Source organism: Kogia breviceps, chromosome 17 (assembly GCF_026419965.1).
Source record: "Kogia breviceps isolate mKogBre1 chromosome 17, mKogBre1 haplotype 1, whole genome shotgun sequence".
In the NCBI taxonomy this organism is placed as follows: domain Eukaryota; kingdom Metazoa; phylum Chordata; class Mammalia; order Artiodactyla; family Physeteridae; genus Kogia; species Kogia breviceps.
The window spans coordinates 22,814,986-22,841,150 of NC_081326.1; the positions used below are offsets into that span (position 1 = coordinate 22,814,986).

General features: G+C 43.5%; 1 protein-coding gene across 1 annotated transcript in view; it reads right to left on the minus strand.

The window, feature by feature from the left end:
- Positions 1–26,165, minus strand: part of PAG1 (phosphoprotein membrane anchor with glycosphingolipid microdomains 1) — a 136,456-nt gene that overhangs the window by 76,878 nt on the left and 33,413 nt on the right. The window contains exon 2 of the mRNA XM_067017343.1: positions 14,279–14,309. The gene's annotated coding sequence lies outside the window, so the exon portion shown is untranslated. The remainder of the gene's footprint in view (positions 1–14,278; positions 14,310–26,165) is intronic.

A 26,165-nucleotide genomic window follows, 5' to 3' on the forward strand; every position in this document is an offset into this window, starting at 1 on the left:
ATAGACTTAATGCAGCATTATTTCTTATGTAGCATGTATTTCTGTGTCGATCCGTCAGCTGTCTCTGGGTAAAGAACTGTGATGCCAACTGTATCACATGCCCAAGTTCAGTATCATCCACAGCGCCTGGGGGCACTGCTCTCATGTAAAATGAGCCCTGCCTTATTAAAGAGTCCTGTTAGATGCGATAGGAGGAAATAGAAAAATGAGACACAGGGAGGCCCTAATTTATATAAATCACTGTCAGATGCTCTTTAAAAATGACTTAAGCTTTTTTAAAACATCAGGTCCCAAAGTGCCACATAAATTTCTACAGAATGATACATTGACTTATACATTTCTCTATTGGTGTGGGATTAATTAAAAATCTAAATCTTTAGTTCAAACTTCCCACCTTCTCTGGCTTATCATACATACACAGGATTTTGGGAACCTAGGAAGAAAATAAAAACAGCTCAAGAGGCCTAATTTACAAAAAGAATTATATTCCAAAAGCTAAAGATGCTACGTGGTGAGTGCTTCAACACAATGCCCAATGTATAGCAGAAATAAACTCAGAAAGGTTCAACTGTCACATTAGAATGAGTAAATGAAAGTTATTACATTTTTAAGACAAATAGGTCATAACAATTTTTATCAAGTTAAACAATTTTGTGGAAAGCAAAGAAACCAATGAACATTAAAACCCTATTTATTATATTCTGAAGTTCCTTGATCTTTAATTTTATAGAAACATTTACCAAGTTGCCACCAGAGAAGAAATACTGTTACGTACCATTTTCAGTTATTATGTCAAATATGCATTTCCATGTTCCAAAACAGCCTGCATGTGTTATTTAAAAATTATAAAATCTTGTATACTTTTATATCCTTAGTCACTTCCTCATTCTTAAAGGCAAGTAGCTTCCAAATTTTCATTGTTTAGAAAACATGCCGTTATGAATGGCTGCACAGTGACTTTTGCACATTATTCTCCATGACACAAAGTCATGATCTCATATGCTAGAAACAGAGTATCGGAGAAGAGCCATTTACTTATCAAGATTGAGATTACACTTCTTTCACTCCGCTAACTGGAGCAACCGGTGAGTGACAAGGACGACAACAGAAAACTGAATGGAGATGTTGAATAATTAACGAGCATGATGCCTCAAACAGGGCGCTGATTATTATTATTATTTTAACATCAACAACCACGCACAACACCACAGTTTCCTAAGCATCTACCACCTGCCAGGTGCTTTGCAAGCGCAACTCCCATCCCTTACAACTTTTACAAAATACGGATTATTATCCCCAGTTTCAATATGGAGAGGGGTTAACGGACTCATCTAAGGCTACAGAATCTCCATTAGAGCTACACTTCTACCAGAAATCTCTCTTTGTTCTGCCCCAAACTGTCTAGTTCTTAGAAAAAGATCACTAGATGGGACTATCAACCTGCTAAAACCTATTCACTGAAGACTTGAAAGTGATTTTTATGTGAGGCTTTGTAATGAGACTTTATGTGCCAGCCTCCAGCTTAGGTGGGAGGTCTGCTGAGGGCACCAGTACCACCAGCGGACGGACCAGTGACATAGTAACAGTGGCAGCAGCAGCTATCTCCGTTGCAAGAGGTGACATGGCCAACAGAGCACTGGGACAATATTTCAGCTTGACGTCCTTAACCACTTACTTTTTTTCCTCTAAGTATTTCAGCTATTTTGAAGTCTTATGTGGATGGCATTTTTTCCCAAATCATAATGTAAAATCATCCTTAATTTGGCAGTAATTGAGCTACAGCATTTCTTTGCATGTCTGATCGAAATACAGCTTTGAAAGTCTACAGACAATTAAAATTTTAGGAAGCATTTAGAGAAGCTTATTAATGTATTCCATAATCATTAACCAAAGAAAAATATTAATCTTTAAGATCCCTGTTGAGCATGGGGAATTCTTGGGGATTATTTTATATAAACAAGCCCAAATCCTTATGCTACACAAAGGCTAATGTCTTTGCTCAGAGATCTGAATTAATTTATGACCTCTGCTTTTGACTTAAGTGCTATAAACATCTCTGTTGACCTTGAAAACAAAGGCTGCTCCTGCATAATTTTTCAAAGAGAGAAACTTAAAGTACTATGAAAATATTTACTGCATAAAATAAATGCCAAGATCAAAAATGCTAAGACACTGAGTGGATATTTATTGTCCCCACTAATCCCTTTGTATTTCAAGGTTTATTTATTTTTACTCTGTTTTTCATCAGTTATTATAGCATAATTTTAAATTCATAAAAGATGATGCAGAGTTAATAATATCATGAGCTTTACAATAATATTCAAGTAATACTGAAAAAGATGGAAATCCATTTGTTATCTGAACATGTTCTTTGGCTGAACCAGCAGAAATGGTAATCTAATGTTGGAGTTTTAGCACCTCGTGCCCTGGCCAATGAGGCCCTGCATACAGAACAGAGATTTAATTTTAAAGCATCGATGAGGAATAGTTTTAAAATGACAACTCAATAAATCAAACAGTCATGCTCTTTTCAGTGTATTTTAATAAAAAAAGCACAAATTTTATAGCATTCTGACTTCCTAGCATTCTTAAATTCTTACTTGTGAGGCAGTATCTGAAGTTAAGACATGGACCAATGTCTCCATGGCTTATTTGATGAAGACATACTAATAGTTATTTCTCATTGAATATACTTTATGCCAACTTCTAAGGGACTGTTAAAAGGAATTTCTGATCGGATGCAGTCAGGGCTTGAGAATACAAGAAATGATAAAGTACTGGTTACGTAAAAGCCTACCTAGACCACTGTCTTCAAGACGTTCATATAGTTTTGGATGGTTGATGGACGGGCCTTGGTGACAGATCAGGCACGAGAAATATAAAGGAGGGAAGCACCTTGGGCATATGGTGGTGCCATTAACTGGGATAGGAAACTAGAAGGAGGAATTGATGAGGGTGGAAAATAAACACAGAAAGAATTTAGTTTGGTAAATGTCAATTTTAAGGTGGATGTGGAGCATGGAGGTAAGGAAATCTGGTGGGCAGTTACACTTAGGAATTAAGATCTTAGGAGAAAAGCTGAAAGTAGTGAGCACGATTAGGATGTGCAAACATTTTCTGTAATGGGCCAGAGAATAAATATTTTAGGCTTTGCCGGCTTGACGATCTATCCCAGCTACTCACTTCTGCCATTGCAGCAGAAAAGCAGCCACAGGTAGCACAGAATGAGTGTGCCTCTGTTCCAATAAAACTATTCATAAAAACAGGTGCCAGAATGTATTTGACTGCAGGTCATCGTTTGCCAAGCCCTGAGTTCGACGACAAATAAAGTCCTCGGAATGGATGAGCTCACCCAGGAAAAACATATGTAAGGCAAAGTAGTATGACATGAAATTTGAAAACATGGAACTCTGAAAAAAAGAGAAATTCAGAATTCCATGGACTTTATCTTCAAATTAATCTGTAGAGTTCACTCTATTTAATAAGTCAAAGGACAGAGTATCAGAATGTTTTTCTTACAGGTTGACTTTTTTTTTTTTAGGTAAATCACAGCAAGTTGATGGCAAAATTAAAGGAAGAATTGAGAATTCCCACTATTCCATTCATAGGCTATAATCCAGCTCTTATAAATGAACGTTCTTTTAGCATCTCTTGGGAGAGAAACCTATTCTTTCCAGAACAAAATAAATTTCTCTCAAGGATTAGATTTTGAGAGACTCTGTAGCATTACAAAAGGCTTTTGCTATACCCTCCTGCTAATTTAATTTTCTGCCTTTTTCCTTGTTGATAGCCAGAACCAATTTGGAATACCTTTTCCATATTACTGAAAATCAGTGGGCAGTAATGTCATTAATGCTTTCGGGCCACTAATGTACAAGAGGTTATTACTTCAAAGTATAAAAGACAGTCGAAAATGAGTTGACCTTCCTAAATTAGGAAGTAAGTAGCAAAGGCCTGGAATTCAAAAGCTGTTTTCTGTTTCCCTGAAACTGTCCAATGAACTTATCTTTGATGACCACAGAACCAACATTTCTCTGGTTAACTTGACATGAGGGCCCATAAAATTGTATTCAGGCTCTACAGCAGCTTCTCTGCTCCCTGAAAGAATAGTATGATTCATACCCATTTCAATGTATATCTGTTTTGCATAAGTGAAGCAGACTTGTAGAAAAGACTGATTCATTATCATGTAAAATATAGCCATTAGTAGAAAATCTAGTAACCATATTCCCAGACATCACAAGATCAGACTCTCAGGCCTCTGGGCTGGAGTTGGGAAATGAGAGGTGCAGTGTTTCTGAAAAAAGAAAGTCTTCCTTCTGAAAGAGGTATTCACAGTGGTAAATTACAGGAATTTTATAGCTCCTTAAAAAACGGAAGCCACGGGCTTCCCTGGTGGCGCAGTGGTTGAGAGTCCGCCTGCCGATGCAGGGGACGCAGGTTCGTGCCCCGGTCCTGGAAGATCCCACGTGCCGCTGAGCGGCTGGGCCCGTGAGCCATGGCCGCTGAGCCTGCGCGTCCGGAGCCTGTGCTCCGCAACGGGAGAGGCCACAACAGTGAGAGGCCCGCGTACCGCAAAAAACAAACAAACAAACAAACAAAAAACGGAAGCCACAACAGGCCATTCCTTGAGTCTACCATCAAAGCAGAACATTCTAGCCAACTGACCCTTAGTGTTAATACCAGTGTATAGGTAAGTCTTAATACTTGTATCTGTTTCTCTTTCAGAATCTGTTTTTTACACTTACCAATTTATTAAAAGATATGATAAAGGATACATATTAACAGCCAGATGAAAAGATATGTTAGGTGAGGTCTTTGAGAATCCTGCACCCAGGAGCTTTTCAGCTCAACCTGGAAGCTCCCCGTCCCCTCCACCGTTGAGATTTTTTACTTAATTGGAGTATAGTTTATTTACAGTGTTGTGTTAGGTTCAGGTGTACAGCAAAGTGATTCAGTTATACATATATATATATATATATATTCTTTTTCAGATTCTTTTCTGCTATAGGTTATTATGAGATACTGAATATAGCTCCCTGCGCTATACAGTAAGTCCTTGCTGTTTATCTATTTTATATATAGCTATCTTGTGGTTGGAAAATTTGATAGGAGCCACTTGCCTCAAATGCCTATCACGGTAACAGTCGATGTGTTATCGTCGTGCCTGCCAATCGGGTGCCACCACCAGGAAGGAACCGCTGATTAATGACAGAAATGCAGAGTGTAAAGTGCCAGGGACCCCACAGCAAGGGGAGGGGACAGGAGGGCCTGATCCCAGGCAGTGATGATGAAATGGCCTCAGAGATGGCAAGAGGGGAAGATCCACGGAAGAAAGCAGGCAAGTGGGAAGAACCTTCGAGTGCTTCTTCAAGGCGAGGCACTGCTCTAGGCACTGAGGATACAAGGTGAATGGAACAGATGAAGTCTCAGCTGACCTCCGTGTCGGTGAAGACTGATGGAAGATCAATTCACACTAGGGTATCAGACAGGGAAAGTAAATTAAAAAGGTAAAGGAGAAAGGAGTGACAGAGTGTTATGACGGATTCCTGAGCCATGGCTGCCTGGGGAAGCCCTTTTTGAGGAGGGAACACTTAAGTTCAGGTGGGAATGACAAGAAGGAACCATCCTCTATTCTTTCGACCTATAAAAACTCTCTTGGGGGGCTTCCCTGGTGGCGCAGTGGTTGGGAGTCCGTCTGCCGATGCAGGGGGCGCGGGTTCGTGCCCCGGTCTGGGAGGATCCCACGTGCCGCGGAGCGGCTGGGCCCGTGAGCCATGGCCGCTGAGCCTGCGCGTCCGGAGCCTATGCTCCGCAACGGGAGAGGCCACGGGAGAGGCCACAACAGTGAGAGGCCCACATACAGCAAAAAAAAAAACTCTCTTGGATGGGAAAAGGGTGTTAGACGGCAAATCGGAGAGCCGTGATCCAGTCTCATAATTCAGGGGTTTTCACCACTTTTCTATGTGTGTTTGAGGCACATTTTCAGATATCAGGATATTTATTAGAATATTCAAATGCAAATATTCATATTCAAATATCAGAATATTTATTAGATTATATAAAGGGATAATAAAACAAAGCAATTCGAAATCAGCCAACAGTAAGTCAATTCTGTCGCTCACAACAGTTCAGCTAACAGCGTCTCAGGTGTCTAGAGAAGCACGCCTCATCCCACGCTCACCAGTTTGTTGCGATTCTGAGTTGCTATCGGCAGTCCACACCGCACTCTTTTACACCCGGGGGGCAAACCTGTCTCCAGTTAAAGTAAACAGAAGATCTTTCTTTGGCAGACACTCGGGAATACACTCAACTAAAAAGTAAATTTCCCTTGTCCTCTGCAAATGTACCCGTATGGCCTAACAATACCTGTAACTGTATATACACATTTTGTAAACTACATGTATTCAAACGTGGAGAAATAAATTTTAGACACTAATATTGGACAGCACACCTCTGTGCTTTGGGGCATCTGCCGGGCAATGGCAGATGATCATGGTCATGAAATGGGAAACCTTGGTTTGCCACTTCTGAGTTTCCACATTTTCTGGCTGTCCCACGGGAAACAGTACTCATTTTCACAGAATCCTCAACTTGTTGGTTCTTACCCTACATGATGTGATAGGAAAAGCCTTATTTATTTTCCCCCACCATTTTGTGATTCTTCATAGCTGAAACCATCAGAGGCAGCCATCAGAATAGCTTGCCCCAAGCCTGCAGAGATGAGTGAGGCCCACGCAGAGAAGGAAGGGCCCCAACACAATCCGGTGACACAGCAAAATTAGGAGAAACTATGGTTGATCTCAGAAGTGCACCATTCAGCATTATCAAGCGGTAACTATTTGGATGTAGGGCCGTCTAGTTGTGACACAGGTCACTCCAATGATGACCAGGGGGGATTGGGTGAGCCAAGGGGGGCCTCGAAAGGAACCAAACGCAGGGTCAAGGAACATTCTCCTCTCCTAATCTGCTTCCTAGGGCGGTGCATAATGAAATCATTTAAAAAGATAGAACAAAAAGGTAGTAGTAAAGAATATAAAGCCAAGCATATGGGAGGAATGTTCAGAAGACTTTGAAGGATGCAGCTAAAGCTCTTTAGGAAACATAACACATAACCTTAATATAATGGTTAGATTCCAAACAGCCAAGTCCCCTTCAGACAGCTCCTCTGGTGGCCTTGCACGCCAGGCAACTCAGGTTTCTGCTGAAGCCGAAATCTCAGCCCACAGCTCCAATAAGCCGCACTCAGAATCTTCTCATTTTTGCCAAGGAAGACATCCATTCATGAAACGAACAGCAGTGTTCCTGGGGCTTAATGGGAACCCCCTGAAACACCGACACGCCACCAGGTTGCTGCAATGTCTGCAGCTGTGAGGAAAAGGGAGGCAAGTGCGACCAGCAGGGAACAGCTGCCTCCGGGAACAGTGCTTATCCTTCCCTTCTAGTTCCTAGAGCCCTCCTCTGACGAGGCTCTCATCGCTGCTGCCCCGAGAGGGGAAACAGCCGCGACCCAAAGGGACAGTATCGTAGTGTCTCCTCCCAAACCTCTGGTGAGGGAGTGGGGTCCCCAGGGAGCCACAGGCCTGGCCGGAGCCCCCAGCTGCTCTCTGTAGCAGGTGCTGGAGATCCCGGACGCCAAACTCAAGGTGTGTCCTCGATGGCTCCGAAGTTTCTAAGGAAATTGTGACTCCTGGTAGCTGAGCTAATCGTCTGAAACCGTTTCGTTTCACAGAAAATCGTGGACCTTTAAAACTGGAAGAGGGACTTCCCTGGTGGCACAGTGGTTAAGACTCTGCGCTCCCAGTGCAGGGGGCCCGGGTTCGATTCCTGGTCAGGGAACTAGATCCCACGTGCATGCCACAACTAAGAGTTCGTGGGCCATGGCTGAGGAGCCCGAGTGCCGCAACTAAGGAGCCTACCTGCCTCAAGTAAGACCCGGCGCAACTAAATAAATATTAAAAAAAAAAACTGGAAGAAATTTTGTTCTTCATGAAGAAATAATCCTCACTTCATCTGTCCCCTTTTTTGCTCTTTCATTTCCTCCCTGCCTCTTTTTTTTTTTAATGTCAACTAGTTACTTGCAAAAGGAAAAAGAAGAGTCCTGATACACAGAAAACTATGGATGTCAGGTGAATGCCCGCCAATTTCACATACCCTCACTCACCTTTATTTAAATGAAAAAATCAAAACGATATAAACAAAAACAGGAGTTTTTGTGAGTTCAGGAACTCACCCTGGGCCACACAGAAGCCAGGAGTAAATAATGAAACTAGTGTCTAGATCCTCTGACTCCTCAACCAAATTCTACCTTGCTAAGATCATATAGCTAATAGAAAACTGATATTTAAAATTCCAGATGGTTACATTCTAGCCATTAGATGCATTTTTAACCACTAGAAAAATCAGTTATGGTTGGGGAAACTACCTGAGACATATTTTCTTTAAGTTAAAAAATTCTAATAGTAATTTTCATATGTTAAAATTTTTTTAAAGAAAATAGAAAACACACACACATATATGGACAAAAAGTGAATACTTTTAGAATGTATATATTCTGCACCATGAGGCAAAATTGCAGTGCTGTGATCAACGGGGCCAGCATAGCTTTTGAGAGTAAGTTGACAGATTCGGTGTCAAGAAGGGATCACTGCTGAAGCTTGGTTCTATCCCGTCCGATGCTACACAATTGACCCTTGAACAATGTGGGCCAGGGTTACCAACCCTCCATGCAGTCGAAAATCTGCGTATAATTTACAGTGGGCCCTCTGTAACCCCAGTTGCTCTGTACCCACAGTTCTGTTTCCATGGATTCAACCAACCACAGATCATTTAGTACTATAGATAGAATTTACTATTGGAACAAAAACATGTATAAGTGAACCTGCACAGTTCAAACCTGTGTTATTCAAGGGTCAACTATACTTCATTTAGGTCCATTTGAAAGGTGGCCTAGAAAACAGAGGAGTGAAACTTAATTACAGGCTGAAATTATCCCTTTACATTTGGAAGCACAGCAAATGCACTTTCTCAAGCTTATGAAGTAACCCTCTAGCATCATTGATTTTTGAGTCTTACAAAAGCTCTTCGTATTATGCCTGCATCACAGATTTACACTGCCATAACTCCTGTCAGACATCATCTTGGCTTTATGAATAAATAAAACTATGCTCTAGGGAAACATTGATTTAGGAGGAAAAATCAATACCCATCTAGCATGTGATAGACCTGAGCTTTAAGGCTACTTATTCCCCCAAGTACAATATAATACTACATGTAAAAACCATACTTTTTGCTTCCTAAGTAAAAGGTGGGTGAAGTTGTATGAAATTGGCAGGCAAATATTTGCCTTCCAGAGCCCTCAGCATATCAGGTTTCCCCTTTCCCTTACAAAGTAGTTAGCTGATACTTCCAAAAGAAAAGAGGAAGGGAAAGAGAAAAGAGATGGAGAAACCAATGATGGCAAAATCTTGGTAATTTGTGAATTTACGTAGTGAGTATATGAGAACTCACTGTAGTACTCATTCTCTCGTGTATGCAAAATTTTTCATATTAAGAATTTGAAAAGTATGTACGCTTGCTTGGAGGAAACTCTCTAAGGCTAATATCAACCAAGAAGCTGACAATGGTTCTTTTGGGGTAATGGCCTCATAGGGAAGTTTTTTTTCTTCCTTGGAAATAGGGAAGCTTTTTTTTTTTTGGTGGTATGCGGGCCTCTCACTGCTGTGGCCTCTCCCGTTGCGGAGCACAGGCTCCAGATGCGCAGGCTCAGCGGCCATGGCTCACGCTCCGCGGCATGTGGGATCCTCCCGGACCGGGGCACGAACCTGTGTCCCCTGCATTGGCAGGCGGACTCTCAACCACTGCGCCACCAGGGAAGCCCCAATAGGGCAGCTTTTTTTCTTCCTTGGGAGTTCTGTATTTTCCAGCGTACTGTAGTGAATATGTATATTGCCTTTATAATTCAGAAAATACACACAGGAAATGCAAGGCAGGATAGCAAAAAAGAAAAATAAAGGATTAATTAGGTTGATTGCAAAGTATTTTATTGACTACTGGCCTAGAGATAGCTAAGATATACACCGTTACACATATTTATATCAACTCTTTCTTACTGCTCTTGGACATTTTTTCAGGGCACAGGCAGATTGCTATTAAAATTGACTTAAAAAAGAAAGCGAACAGCTTATGTGGAAATTAACCTCATCTTTGCGAACTAAAGTTCATATGAGAGACAAAGTCATCATTTCCTCCGTTCTGCAATCACCTTACAACTTAAGTCTGTTCACAGTGGAGACAGCTGTTAAAAGTTCTGACAGGCCTGCGGTAACCCTTGATGACAAAGCCACTCCAGAGAGCCAAGGCTTTTGCTTTCTTGTTCAGAATTGGTTGGAATTAAAAATGAATCCCATTATGTTTCCCTAGCTCTTCAAAATGCAGTTCATTGCTAATTGTGTTAACTGGAGCCTTGTTGCTTTGGATGAGGGCTCCTGTCCCAGGAGACGGTTATCGATGCTGTTCTCATTGCTTGTCTTTCTGATAAGTGGAAAGAACAACTCTGGAAATCGGAATCACCTTCCAAGACACGGGCACATGAGAAGGCTGAAAATGGGTTGGGGTAATTTAAATTTGGAATCCTCGATTCAAACGTCATACAAGTAACTACTATCATCACCCAAATTGATGAGGATATTGACTAAATCTACTTCCCAGGTGGAAATGATACACAGTTATAAGTTCCAAAAATATGTAGCCACCATTTTAGTACTGACAGCAGTGGAAGAGGGAAAGGGGCTGTAAATTGGTTTTGGCAGCTCTTCCTTAATGCATGGATACTAAAAGCAAAATAGAGAAGCAAAACATTATTGTTGAGAAAAATGCTTGTACTTAGGGAATAAGCACACCATTGAGATTATTTTTTACAAATACCCTCTTCCTCTTTATGACAGTGTCAGAGATCCACTCACTTAAAGAAATTGGAGCATCCATTGTGTGTTACTATGTGCAAGGCATCTATTAGATGTTGTAGATAGAAAAATAATAAGATCTGAATCTTACCCTCAAGCTTAGTGTCCATAGGTGGGAGGGTCAGGTGTATAAGTGGAAAGTTAAATATAGCATGATCAGAGATACACCTGAAGAACCGTGGGAGCCCAGTACATATGGGGGAATCAGGGAGGGTTTCTCAGAGGAGATGGACATTGAGGTGACCTTGAAGGATGTACTGGAATATATCAAGAAAAATTGAGCAAGGGCATTCTCGGAAGTCAGAACAGCACATGCAAAGGCATGGGTGCCTGAAAAAACACGACGTGTTAGAACCTCCCAAGAAATTCAGTCCTAATGAAGCATAAATGGCGAAGCAGGGGAAGGTAGGCAGTGCGCTGGAGAGGCGCACAGGGCTGATCGTGGAGGTCCACAGCAAAGTGTTTGGGTCTATTCTCAAGGTTACAAGGGCCCACAGAAGGCACTGGGTGAGAAATCACATTATAAACTGGGGAGTAGGGTACCTAGAGTGGAGACAGTTTGTTGGAAGGGAGCTATACTAGTTAGCTCCAGCAACAGACTGGTACAGAGCTGATGAAGACCAGAACTAAGGTAGTGACCTGGGAGACAGAGGACAGGAAGATGGGAAAGATATTTACAATTAACATCTGCGACAGCTGGCAATTAATATTGGACCTCACCAAGCGCCAGTCACTGTTTGGAGAATTTCCTACGTTATCTTAAATCCAGAATCCAGTGTGAACGGAATGCAAAGGGTGAAGCAATGTCAGGATGGAGATTTCTGGCTTGAGTTACGATGTCAACAGTGGATGTCTTTAATTAAAATATTGATTCCAGGAGAAGGAATCAGTTGTGAGTAGAAGGGGTGGGGAAGAAAGTTTCACTGAAAACAGATTAATTTTGAGAGCTGCTTGGGGTATACAAATGAAGATAATTGAATGCTGGGGTCAGGGATTTGGCAGAGAGCAGACTGCAAATCCCAGGTGAAATTTCCTTTTAAAGGCAGAAAAAGATCCTCACAGTAAGATTGAAGCAATCTGCCACATACAAAAACAGCACATAATGCAATGCTTTCTAGAAACTTGAGAAGACTGTGTGATTCCACTACAGAAACATCTGAGCCTTATTCTGAAATACTGGGTTGGCCCAGAAGTTCGTTCGGGTTTTCCCATAATTTTCCGGAAGATGGTATGGGAAACCCGAACGAAATTTTGGGCCAAGCCAATATATAGATTCTTGAGTTAAATCTCAACGCCCCTTAACTAGAAAATGCTCTGTATTTCAGGCCCACAAATAAAATGTGTAAGGCGAGCAGCTCTCATGGAAATAGAAGTCCATTAGAGAAAACAATGTTTAATCCCTGAGATTCGACAAGAATTGAGATTCTTGTCAAATGATGGGAGATCAGAGGAAGGCATTTTTGGAGCGTGGATAATCAAAGCTCTTAATGCACTGGCTCTTAAGTTGAAGTTAACTAACAAAAAGCAGGCTGTTTTCTAGGATCTGCGGTTATATTCAGAAAGACCTCTGAGGGGAACCCAAATGACCTTGAAATAGCTCCTGACTCTCCTAAGAGGAAAGACTTTCTCTGGCAAGAGAGAGAACTTCTCAACAAGTGAAAGGAAAGACTTGATTGAAAGACAGTGGCCTATTTTACAAGATTGCTTCTGTGAAGAGATTAGGGACATCCAGGCCAGATGTACTCCTTCCTTTCCAGCCCATAAGAGAAACTGGATAATGATGTATAAGGGATAGGGGTCAGTCAGGTCACAGTGCTTGAGGTTGGCAAATCTTTTAAATGGGTGGGCACAGAACTTCAAATCGTCCAGGATTTATTAGAGAAATGGATAACCATATAGCAAATTAACTGCTAACGTCAAATAAAGAATGTCTTTGTGTTAATTTGTCATTTGCTTAGGTTGGCTGATTTTTTTTTTCTGGCTTCGGCCCTGTTCAAAGATGACCTAAAGTCATTAAAGAATTTTTATATAACTTTATTACCAGCACTAAACGAGATTGCTAATACCACTAATAACAATAACGGTAGAATGCAGCCTCGTATTTTTTGGTGGTGGTGGCGGTGACGGCAAGCACTGCTTGGAATTGGAAACCCATCAGGCTATCCAATTAGTCTCCATTTCGAAGATGAGGAAAGAGCTTGAGGGAGGATAGGCATTTTACCTAACTTCCCATAGGCATTACAAGGTAGAGCCAGACTCACGGCCCGTCACTGACCATAGGGAAACACCATCTTGTAGGAAGCATGGCCAGTGGCATCTTGGTGGTTATGGCAGAAGGCCCATGGTGCTAAATTCAAAAGTGGAGGGAATGTAAATTGATACAAGCCACTATGGAGAACAGTATGGAGGTTCCTTAAAAAACTACAAATAGAACTACCATATGACCCAGCAATCCCACTACTGGGCATATACCCTGAGAATACCATAATTCAAAAAGAGTCATGTACCAAAATGTTCATTGCAGCTCTATTGACAATAGCCAGGACATGGAAGCAACCTAAGTGTCCATCAACAGATGAATGGATAAAGAAGATGTGGCACATATATACTATGGAATATTACTCAGCCATAAAAAGAAACGAAATTGAGTTATTTGTAGTGAGGTGGATGGACCTAGAGTCTGTCATACAGAGTGAAGTAAGTCAGAGAAAAACAAATACCGTATGCCAACACATATATATGGAATCTAAGAAAAAAAAAAGGTCACGAAGAACCTAGAGGTAAGACGGGAATGGAGATGCAGACCTTCTAGAGAATGGACTTGAGGATGTGGGGAGGGGGAAGGGTAGGCAAAGGGAGAGAGTGCCTTGGACATATACACACTACCAAACGTAAAATAGCTAGTGGGAAGCAGCTGCATAGCACAGGGAGATCAGCTCGGTTCTCTGCGACCACCTAGAGGGGTGGGATAGGGAGGGTGGGAGGGAGGGAGATGCAAGAGGGAAGCGATATGGGGATATATGTATACGTATAACTGATTCACTTTGTTATACAGCAGAAACTAACACACCACTGTAAAGCAATTATACTCCAATAAAAATGTTAAAAAAAAAACACCTGGATTAGCTAATACCCTTGAGATTTTTCAGCTTCAGAGCTGTGGGTCTGCAGTCCCACAGTTCAGAGTCCCCATATATACCCCTGATGCCTGTAGAAAGTTAAACTGAAAGCAAGCATGGATGGACAATGTAGAATAAACCGGATAATTGAATACCTTGCAAATCACTCTCTCCCAGCTCTGAAGTTGCACTCACCGGCTGAAACAAGAGAATGACCTCGTGCTTTCTGGAAAGGAAACACAAGAGGAAACAATTTCACAACTCTGAACTGGATTAAAACTGCAGTGACTGAGGGTAAAATGATGATCTTTTCATTTACTTATAAAAGTTCTGAGCAATAAAGAAACTGAGAAAGAATGATTTAATTAACGATAAAAAATAATGTTGAAAAACAAAAGTTAAAACTTGTTCTCCCAATATCCACAGACCTATGTATTATTGCAAATTTATCGGTAGGAAAGTAAAAATGATGGCATTAATCACATGTGCTCTCAGTGATTAATAATTATGCCCATGCCTTGTTTTTTGTTTTTTTTGTTTTTTTTGTTTTTTTGTTTTTTTTGTGGTATGCGGGCCTCTCACTGTTGTGGCCTCTCCCGTTGCGGAGCACAGGCTCCGGACACACCGGCTCAGCAGCCATGGCTCACGGGCCCAGCCGCTCCGCGGCATGTGGGATCTTCCCAGACCAGGGCACGAACCCGTGTCCCCTGCATTGGCAGGCGGACTCTCAACCACTGCGCCACCAGGGAAGCCCCCATGCCTTGTTTTTTACTCATTGCTTCATTCCACCTCTTCTCACAGACCCTGACGGTAACTATGGGTGAGCAGCACACACCACAAACATGGACTCTTCCAGTATGCGAGGTACTTACAGATCAAAACAAAAACAAAAACAGTTGCATGCCTTAAGAAGATGACAGCCTTATCAGAACAAAGATGGCTGGAACAAAATTGCACAGAAATGTTTGATAATTGTTATAACAGATTTTGCCATATTACTTTATGTCTTCATGTTGAAACATGCTATATTTTTGTTAGCATGGTTTCCTATGGTTAAGATAAAACTATATCACTTACAAAGATCACTTCCTCCAAGAGGATGTGTGATTCAAGTTTGAGGAATGTAACCTCAGATCGAATATTCTGTTTTTGTAGACTGTAGAATCTAAGAAGTCATCTTAAAGTATCCTAAGTGGAAGTAAAAAGCATTGGGAGTGAAAGAATGACCCAACAACTAGACTGAATATTCTCAGAAAAAAATATCCACCGAGGTATAAACCAATGCAAATTTTTCTCTTTTTGGTAAGAGTTTGAAAGAGAAAAGAAAGAGCTATTTCTTAGAAAGAAATGAAGTGCAAAGCAATCCTAGAAAGACGAGTAAGTTGACAACAAGCAAGGTAGTGGTCCCTCCATGACCTGCCGTGTCAGACTCTCCAGAGGTCAGTAAGACAAGAGCTCCCTAGCCCCCAACCCACCTCATGGGGCCCCTGACCACGTGGTCTTCTTAGTACCTCCCGGCTGGGAGCTGCAAGAGAAACGTGCAGTAGAAGGTGAGGGAGAGCTACACATCAGGTTAGGAGGAAAAGGGTAAAGATCACCTTTGCCAAGAGTCCTCTTTCAACGAAGAAAGGCAATGGAAATTCTCTCCTCTTTGCCCTTTTGTGGGAATTGCCCGCTCTGAACTACTAAGTATGACAGCTCAGGAGCACTGTGAGTTCTGGAAGGTTTCCACACCAGCCTGCAAACCCATCGTTTATGAAACCGGGTCAATGCATTTCGAGCTCTAAACGGCTGAAAAAAGTGTTTGGGAAAACTACCTGTTCCAAAGTGGAGAAATAACTATTTTGAGATCAATACTTGCTGATAAACCTCTGTGCTATACAAAAGCAAGACGAAGAGGCCCAGTTCAGGAAACCAAGTTACCAGTACATACGATACAGAGAGACACAAGTAATAATAAAAGTATGTACAGGCTGTGACTAGTGTACAGAAAAGCGCATGAGGGCCCGTACGTACAGCTCTCCACAGCTCTTGGGATAAAAGTCAAGCCACTTGGCGTGGTTTGACGAGCTCTCACCCTGGTGTCTGCCAGCCTGCCAGAGTCATGTCTCATCGTCCTCCCCTCCCATCCGGAGTTGGACTTCGCCATGCCCCTGCCACATAGTTTGTTTTGTTTTTTAAGAGGCTAAACAAGTAACATAGAAATGAGTATCTAATAAAGCACTTGTTTGTAAGTTGGAAACCATCCATAGTGTGCTTCTACCGTAGGTGGGTCCACAAACTTCTCCCGACCTGGGTCCTCAGCCTGTCACATCCTTCTCAATCTTCTTTTATTTAGAGTCCAGGGAAGAAACAAACTGTAAACACCAGTGTAAAGTACAGATCGCTGACCTCTGGGGCTGTATAGTTCTTTGTTTTGAGGAGTTAGCATTCGCCCACTCTGTGACTGTGATTATCAAAAATCACAGACTTTGCCAAATGTCCCATGAAGGGCCAAATCATTCCCCAGTTGAGAATCACTGGTCTTAAATAAATGATGACTTATTCAAACATAATAATATTGATATCCTAACTTCCACATGATACAGAAACAACAGTTTGGATGGGGACCATCAGAAACAGCACAGATAGGGGAGAAGAGAGGGAGGAAAGCACAGGTATTAAGCACCTGCTGTATTCTTGGCTTTGTGTGGGGTTAGTCATCATTTTTTTTTTTTAATTTTATTTATTTTTGGCTGCATTGGGTCTCTCTTGCTGCGCGTGGGCTTTCTGTAGTTGCGATGAGCGGGGGCTACTCTTTGTTGCGGTGCGCAGGCTTCTCATTTCAGTGGCCTCTTGTTGCGGAGCACGGGCTCTAGGTGCCCGGGCTTCAAGTAGTTGTGGCTCATGGGCTCTAGAGCGCAGGCTCAGTAGTTGAGGCGCACGGGCTTAGTTGCTCCGCGGCATGTGGGATCTTCCCGGACCACGGATCGAACCCCTGTCCCCTGCATTGGCAGGCGGATTCTTAACCACGGCGCCACCAGGGAAGCCCTAGTCATCTTATTTAGTACTCACAGAACACCCTGTGCTCTCTCTTCCTCAATCAGAGCTTGCTTAAAACCCTGTGAGGCAATGATTTATGCTGACGATGTTGTTAAAAGCAGAACTTTTCAGAATAAAATGAAAATATTTCTAGAACTTTACATAGACATTGAGATGCTTTCCTTTCACTTTCAGTGGACCGACCGCCTAACTTTCCAACCTCGGGAAGGAGCAACAGCATTCATTCTTAAGCTGGTACCTCCATGTGTGAGTTCATAGGCTATTTCTTCTACCAACCGAAAGCCATGTGGTTGCCCATAAGTGTAGACCCAAATGGAGTCGCAGGCGTGGTCAAAAGAGCACCTTTCCTAAACACCCAGGGAAGCAGGCGTTTGGCCTGAGGAATTGTTGTTAAGTGCTAACAGGTTACAGATCTTTGTCCATGCCCCACATGAAGATAACAAGCACCGGAGAAGCCCAGAGCAGGTGGATGGGTTAAATCCTGACGTAACTACTGACCTCCCTGAGAGCAATTAAAGAGAGAAGAAAGGGACAGGAATTCCTGCACAGGATTTGGTGTTAGTCATTTTCCCTCCTGATCCAAGGGCCTGACAGGCTCAATGATTTCTATTACATTCAGCACAGCCAGGTCCAAAAGGATCCCAAAACAGGTAGCTGTCTCAATTCCAGTGGACCAGCGTGGCTTTATGAATACATATGTTGGTATGTAGTTTTTACTAATTGGCTTTTTCTGATTCTGTTCTAATTGAATCACATCTTCCACTCCCGTATCTGTTCAAATAGTTTATTTAAGGGGAGTCTTCATGTGCTGGCCACTGTTCTAGGTGGTGTTTCAAAACTGACAGAGACACACACAATTCCGAGTCCTCTGGTGCTTTCTGGTGCAGGTGGGAGACAAACCAGCCATCCGGCAAAACAGTTATAATAATCACTGACGAAAACAACTGAAGCCAGTTTGGGTCTGGGTAGGCACTACTTTAATCAGGGAGTTGGGAAAGACCTCAGGGGGTAAAATACGGTTGAGCAGAGCCCTGAAGGTGGTGGGGCTGGGTGGGGAGGTGGGAGGGGCCTGGAGGGGAGATGGGAGGGGCCTGGTGGGGAGGTGGGAGGGGCCTGGAGGGGAGATGGGAGGGGCCTGGAGGGGAGATGGGAGGGGCCTGGAGGGGAGGTGGGAAGGGCCTGGAGGGGAGACGGGAAGGGCCTGGAGGGGAGATGGGAGGGGCAGGTGAGGTTTGGGGGGTACCGTAAGCCACCAAATGTGGGCATTGGCACCCCTTGGAGACCGATGGGAAGGCAAGTCAGAGAGGGGCTGGTCACCCCGGGCCCCCATGTGACCATCTGGGCTCCCTCGAACCTTGATCTTAAGCCGCAGCTGACCGGGGCCCCTCCCCTGGCCTCTCCACGGGGGGCTGCCCACCCAGGGGGTGCCAGAGGAAGAGGGAGGGGCTGGACAGGCTCCTGTCAGCCGTCCTGAGGGTCCAGTGCTCCCGTGGCCGCTGCAGGGAAGTCCCAGGCCGTGGGCCCACACACAGACAATGTAAATGCAGTAGAAGAAACAGGAGAAAGTTCTTTTCTAAGTCATGATCCAAAGAAGAAACGTGGAAGCAAAGTTATTAGTGGAGATTCAGGGTGGGGAAGGAGGTAGTGGAAGTTTGATAGAGAGCAGGGAGGAGGAAGAAGTCCTTCAGGAGAGGGAAAGAGTAAATGGACAAGGAAGGAGCAGGCTGAGGGGCCCACGGAGGTGAAAGTGAGACCTACTAGCTCAGCGGTGTATGTTCCTTCAGCCACAGCACAGCACAGCTGAAGACATGGCGGGGGGGCGGGCGGGGTAGAGCAATGAGTTATGCCCGTGAGTATAACAAGGAAAGAGAGAAAGTAGCAAAGAACCTGAAGGTGTGTGCAAAGGAGTGTTACAAAGAGAGATCATGGGATCTAAGCTGAGTAACTGGGAAAGCAGAAGCGGAGGGAGTGACAGATGGTAGAAATTAGCAGGATCAATGGATTGAAGGTGCTGGTAAAGTGAAAGAATGGCTGGAGTTGGGACTTACCTGGTGGCGCAGTGGTTAAGAATCCGCCCGCCGATGCAGGGGACACGGGTTCGAGCCCTGGTCCGAGAAGATCCCACATGCTGCGGAGCAGCTAAGCCCGGGCGCCACAGCTACAGAGCCTGCGCTCTAGAGCCCGCGAGCCACAACTACTGAGCCCATGTGCCACAACTACTGAAGCCCGCCCGACACAACTACTGAAACCGGCGCGCCTAGATCCCCCGCTCCGCAACAAGAGAAGCCACCACAGTGAGGAGACCGTGCACCACAGCGAAGAGTAGACCCCGCTCGCCGCAGCTAGAAAAAGCCTGCGCACAGCAACGGAGACCCAGTGCAGCCAAAAATAAATAAATAAATACATACATAAAATTAAAAAAAAGAAAAAAGAATGGCTGGAGTTAAGGTACAGGGGAGGGTGGAATAGGAAGAGGTGGTGACCAAAGAATGGGGCACTTGGAGAGGGAGTGGGTTAAACCCTTTGCTACTCGAAGTGTCGTCCCTGGACCAGCAGTATCACCAACACCTGGGGACTTGGGTGAAACGCAGATTCTCAGACCTACTGAATCAGAGTCTACATTGTAACAGGTGACCCATGTGCACACTAAATTTGGAGAAGAACTGGCTTCCGTTTGAGCCACACTGAGTCAACCTCCGCATGCCCAGAAGCCACAGGCACTCTATAAAAGTGTTATTGAACAGGTTTCTGAGGTTAGGGACTTCCCTGGGGGCTCTGCTTCCTGTCCTCCACTTTAAACGGCTCATTTTGGCTTCTTGGGTTTCCATTCAGCTGCCTCCTGCTCTCGTTCAGTCCTGCCTTGCTGCCTTACAATATATAGTTGGCAGTCTTTGGGTTCCATTTACCGATGGGGCCCCTTCGAGCACCTTGCCCACATTCCCACCCTGCCTGTAGCAAATGGCCTCCCCCTCACTTCCTGAGACCAAGTTCCAGATACCCTACCCTCTCTGCTCTCATTTGCCTTTGGGGGGCAACCAGATTACTCAGTGCCCTCGATCTGACCTGCATAGTTCCCTGTGCTCACAGAGATCTATTACTAGGCACTAATGCAAAATATATAGTATTGCCATTGTAGCTTTTTAAAGGTTTAGCTTCCTGCTCTAGTAATTACTCAGGGTTTTATGTCTTCTTTAATATGAGAAGACTGCCTTCCCTCTTTACAGTTAATTTTACAAAACAAGGGAAACAGCAGCTGTATATGACATTACAGAATGAAAGATGAAGTTGAGCCTAATTAATGCAGGCTTTGTTTTAATAACAGCTTTATTCCTAATAAACAGTGTGACATTTTCATTAACCTGGATACAAACTCCCACACAAATACTTACTCATGAAATAATATGAAAATACTGAATTCAGAATCTTTTGCTCTTCTCTTTCAAGACCCAAATGATTTTAGACGCTGTCACTTGTAATAGTTTTATTATGACTACTAAAAATGACTAGTTAAAAGTCTTACTATTTGCAGGCCCCATGCTGCACATTTCATACATCCTCATCTCAAGGGATGCTTGTGGGACTTCTATGGGATCTGTACTATTGTTATGCTCGTTCTACAGGTGGGGAAACGGAGGCTTGGAAAGGTTAAGGGACACAGCCAGTGAGTGGCGGGGCCAAGTTTCAAACTCAAGGGTACCTGACTCCAAAGCAACGTCTCACTCACATCATTTTGGATAACACGTAGAGTAGCTGTCACCTAAGAGTGTGGCCAGATATAGTTTCTTTGCACCTCTGCATCCCTAAACATAGACATAGTCACTACTATTATATTAGTCGAATCAAGAAACTATAAACCAATGGTCTCTAATCCCATTATTGCTAAATATTTGACACAGACATCCTTGGTTAGATGTGATCATTTTCCAGCTGTGTGATAATTCTTTCAGCTGTTTCTCGGCTAGAAGAAATCAATGAACAGAGTCAATCTGGCATCACTCTGCTAAACTGTGATGTTATAACAAACCTGCTTATCACCGTGGGGAGCTGAGTGTGATCTCCAATGGGTGGGTGGCCCACCAGGAACAGAATTTGTTCTGCTGTCAGGGGAAAATGCTGGCAGTGGCCACTTGTCGGATCGCTTCCTCTGCCAAGGCAGCTGAGACCTCGGGGGAGTTTAGCAAGTGTACAGAAGAAATGGAATGGAGTCCAACCCTTCCTATGTGAGTTAATTACCATGAGACTTTGGACACACCATCTTCCTTCCCTGTATCACTTAACCTTATCCACGATTCAGGGATAACAATGTCTGGCCCTGCCTCCTCTGCTTCCCAAGGATGGTGTTAAGATGATGTGACGGGCTCAAGACCCTTGGGTAGAGAGAGCTGAGGTTAATGAACCTGCGTCCACACACTCGGTGCTGAGCAACACAAAATCAGGCCAAGACACATGCACGTGGTAATCAGGGTTAGGCATGTGGGGTTCATAAAATATTTCTTTTGACGTTAGTGAAGCTGAAATAAAACAACAACAACAAAAGAAGCCTCAGAAATGGACCCTCCCCTTCTCCAGTCCCCATCTGTAAAATAGAAACAGAAACTCCTTGTCTTTAAAATAAAAATTACAGGGCAACCTTTTTAGTTTCCCAGATTTTAAAAAGGAACAAAAGCTTTAAGAAAATAAATATCCTAAGGTCCATGCTACCTAACCTTTTTATTTTAATATGTTTTATATATGGATGAATATTTATCACTCCAGATTTATTACTGCCTCAATATTTATTACTGTCTCTATGCATATTTCTCCAGCTGTCTTAGGTTGTCAAGTCTGATAAGGCAGGGGCCAAATCGAGTTGGTTCTTTTTGTAAAGCATGTGAAATTGTCATGCGTAACTAGGCACTTGAAGGGTTTTTGATGAAGCTGATTATGAAGAATGAGAACAGTTAATACCACAGTAGGCCTGTTTCCTGAAACCTTCCGGTCTTTCTGAAATGTCAGAAGATCACACTCTCACAGATGTGCAGAGCTCATGGAAGCCTGGGCTGAGACATCATGCAGAGCGAGCTGAACACCATGCGGTCTGTGGCCAAGCAGCAGCCACAGCAGCAGCAGCGCCCGGAAGCTCGTCCGAAAGGCAAACCTCGGGCCCCACCCCAGACCTAGTAAATCAGAAGGTGAAACTTCACAGGATGCCCCGGCAATCTGCATATGCACATTCATGTCTGAGAAGCAGAGGCTAGAGAACCATCTAGTTCAACGGCTTCCTTTTACAGACGAGGAAAGGCTGAGGGATGTTTCCGCAGTTACAGAGCAAGGGCTCGTACCTTGCGACCCCTCTTGCTCCTTCAGGACTCTTCCTCTTTACATTACTTTTCTGTGGCTCTACAGCTTGCCGAGAACATTGCTTGTTTTTGTTTGTCACCGAGTCCTTTAATGTTTCAACATTTTGAATACACTCAGAGATGCTGGAAACAGAAATCAAGAAAACCATCTTACAGTTGTGGGCTTACTCGCTACACGCTGCCCACATCATGATGGTGTGTGGAACTGGTGACCACGCTTCTTGGTCAACATCTGGATCCCACATCTGTGGTACCTTTCAGGTCCGGCGATGCAGCCCAGGCCGCCATTCACCTTCGACCTCTGGTCCCTACTTCATTAATGGCTCCTAAGTCCTGGCTGACACATGGCTCTGCCTTGGAGTTCTGGAGTCCAACCAAATGAATATTATTCAAACCCTCAAGGATATGCATTCCAAGAAAAGCAAAACAAAGCCAGAACCACTTGAAAACTTGTAAAAACTGTGAGTTGCTCTTGATCTGCTGGTCTGTCACTGCATCTTTTAAACCAGTTCCCTCCACAACTTCTCTATCCAGCTGTATTTCATCCTTCCTATATCAGATTAGGAGCCATTCATTTCTATGTAGGAGAATTTTACTATGAGTTTTCCCTCCGGAATCCAGCCACAAAAAGTAGTTAGTGAAGAATATTCAATAATATTTAAATCCCATCCCTTCTGAGCCACTAATATTTTCCAAAAGGCTAAAAAAGGACTGACGTGCACTTTCATCAGATCTGTATGTGGCAAGCATCTGTCTTGACTCACATTTGAATACCAGCTGGCACCCTGCCAACATATGGTGACTTTTCTGGAAAAAAATATTAATTTCTCCAGGTATTGAAAAGATTGTCTGTACTTTTCCCCACAAATCTAAGTTCTTTTCTACACATTTAGAAATCAGAAAAGAATACGCTGGATACAAAAGAAAAGCACTTCATTGAAGAAGGCATGTTATAAAAACACGAAAGATTAATTGAATCAGAATTCTAAGTTTGGAGTTAAGGTGTGGAGAGAATGTGAACATTTTGCTGAAAGCAAAACATTTGGATTAGCTGGAGACCAGGACGGACTGACTTTGTCATGGGTAGCCCTTCCTAAATAAACCTTGAGAGGGGGTGCCAATCAAAAAGAGCCAGAAGGACACAGGCCTATCTTGGAGGCATCCTCCTCTCTCTCAAGGCAACATTCTTCATAAGAGAACACCATTCTGTCATTTGGGGTACAAAGTACCCCAGAAAACACCAGTTAAGATGAAGGAAAAAAAGTACAAAGAGAAGATACTACTGATGCTTACGTCCCAGGAAGTCTATCCTGAACTGATTGAGGTAACAGGTTTGAGGAAACCTTCACCGCATCTTTGGGGAGGTGTTAAGACAGTATATTAAGCACTTAGAACAGGGCCTAGCGTATATTAAGTGGAATATAAAATGAATCAGCATTGGACTATTCCCAAATTCTCCCCCAAACAGCAACTGAGTGAAACTGTGTAACTGCCGCCCTTTAGATGAGGCATGTGCTCCCTGTTTGCCACAGTCCTTACCACTTCCTGTTGTCTCCCAGGTACTGCATCCAAGCACCAGCTGCTTTGGATCATTGCCTGGCACTGTTGTTCTTAAAGTAGATTAAGAGGAAAGGGATGTAGTTTTACCCATCTCTTTACCAAATCGCTGACCTCCTGAGAGGGCTTTGAGATCCTCTGGCACACTCATTTCTGGTACCCACCTGAATTTCTTGCCCTGGCTAATGCTATTACCTGGATAAAGCTGCTACCTCTGCTGGGAACATGCTCCCCCCGACCCCCGCCTTCCCATCTGCCCAGTTAGAATTCACTTTTTAAGGCTTATGCAGTCTTTCTGACCTAGTCAGTTGGAATCTTCTGCTTGATTGTTGTGTACTAAAATTTAGAACTGGTTCTCTGGACTCCAGAACATTTTAGGCCAATGGTTGAACCTCCTGATCTTCTCCCTAACAGTTTTAGGGCCTGCTATTGCTCACAACATCCAGCTACAGCTTCTCCAACTCCTTTCTATTGGAGCCCTAATTATTTCTATGCTAAGAAGCAAGAGGCAGGAGAAAGAAACATCCCCACTTTTACTCCTTGTGACTTCCTAACCTGCTCTCCGTAATCCCCCACTTCAGAGAGAAAGGCTGCAGCTGCTGAAAGAATAGGAAAGAGAGAAGATATTGGAGAATAAAGGGCAGTTGAAGCTCACATCACCCTTCCCCACCATCTCAACAGCCTTTCAACCTCCTTCACTCCTATGCCCGCTTCTTAGGCCCAAATGTCTCCATGGCAACATGAATGCCTCTTCCCACAATTCACTCTGCTCCTTCCCCTCCATCCCTAAGTCCACTCAAAGGAGCCATACTGGGGGCTAGATGAGAAGCTCCTTGAAGACAGAATTCCCCCATTGTTCAACTGGTGATAACCATGTCTACTACTGTCTGGCCCACAGGAATCAAGCCCAGTGAATGGAATTGGATTAATGAAAACCCCTGAACTCAGTAACAGTTTTCCTTATAGGATCATTGTTTTGTTTTGTTTTGTTTTGCGGTACGCGGGCCTCTCACTGCTGTGGCCTCTCCCTGCGGAGCACAGGCTCCGGACGCGCAGGCTCAGCGGCCATGGCTCACGGGCGCAGCCGCTCCGCGGCATGTGGCATCTTCGCGGACCGGGGCACGAACCCGCGTCCCCTGCATCAGCAGGCGGACTCTCAACCACTGCGCCACCAGGGAAGCCCGGATCATTGTTATAAAAGTATTCAGCAAACCTCTTGACACAAAGAAGGAGAAAAAATACAGAAGTGTCTATTTTAGTTCTTTCAATGCCAGCGTTTCTGGGTTCGAATTATGCACTCAGTTGCATGTTATTTCTCATGCACTTGTTTCTTGAGATAAGGTGATAAATTTTCAGTCTTTTTAATAAAATCAACTGCAAAAAGATTTAAATCTATTACTTTAAAAGTAATACTTTTAAAGATACTTTAAAACCAAATATCTTGAAAAAAATTGAAGACAATTAATTCCACTGGAATATGAAGGTTTTTCTTCTCTAGTCCTTCAGAAAGTGGAGTTAAGAACTAAGGCCTTTTCCAACAAGGCCGAAGATCTCCCTAACATTTTATGTCATGAATGAACATAGTTTGGAAATGAGAAGATATCTGGGTTTAGTGGAAAGACTAAGCCTACAAAAACATCTAAGGCTGGAAATAGATTCGCCGAAGAGATGTCTGAAAACACACATTGATAAGTGTCTCCAAAGCATGTGGGGCTTTGACTTGCCATTATCTATCCTTGCTTATTTTATCTAAGTTACTTTGCAGGCTCCTGACTCATTACATTAAAAGACAGGCTGTTTCAGATGACCTTGTAGGTACAGAATAATCAGAGCAATTGACAAAGAAGGGGAAAAAAATTGTACAGTGCAGAGATGTTGCTATTTATGAAAGGAAACTGACTGTTTGGTGCAGGAAAGAGCAAGCCTGTCTTCTGGTCCTGTAAACCTTCCCTCCTATAACAGAAACACTGACAGCGGGCTGACAGCATACACCAGGCGCAGTTCTATGCACTTTTCATGTGACAACAACCCCACGAGGGAAATACGATTATTATCCCCATTTTACTGATGCAGAAACTGAAGTATAGAGTACAGGTTAATTATTGGCTCAAGGTCATAGTGTTGGTAGGGGGAGGGACAGGGAG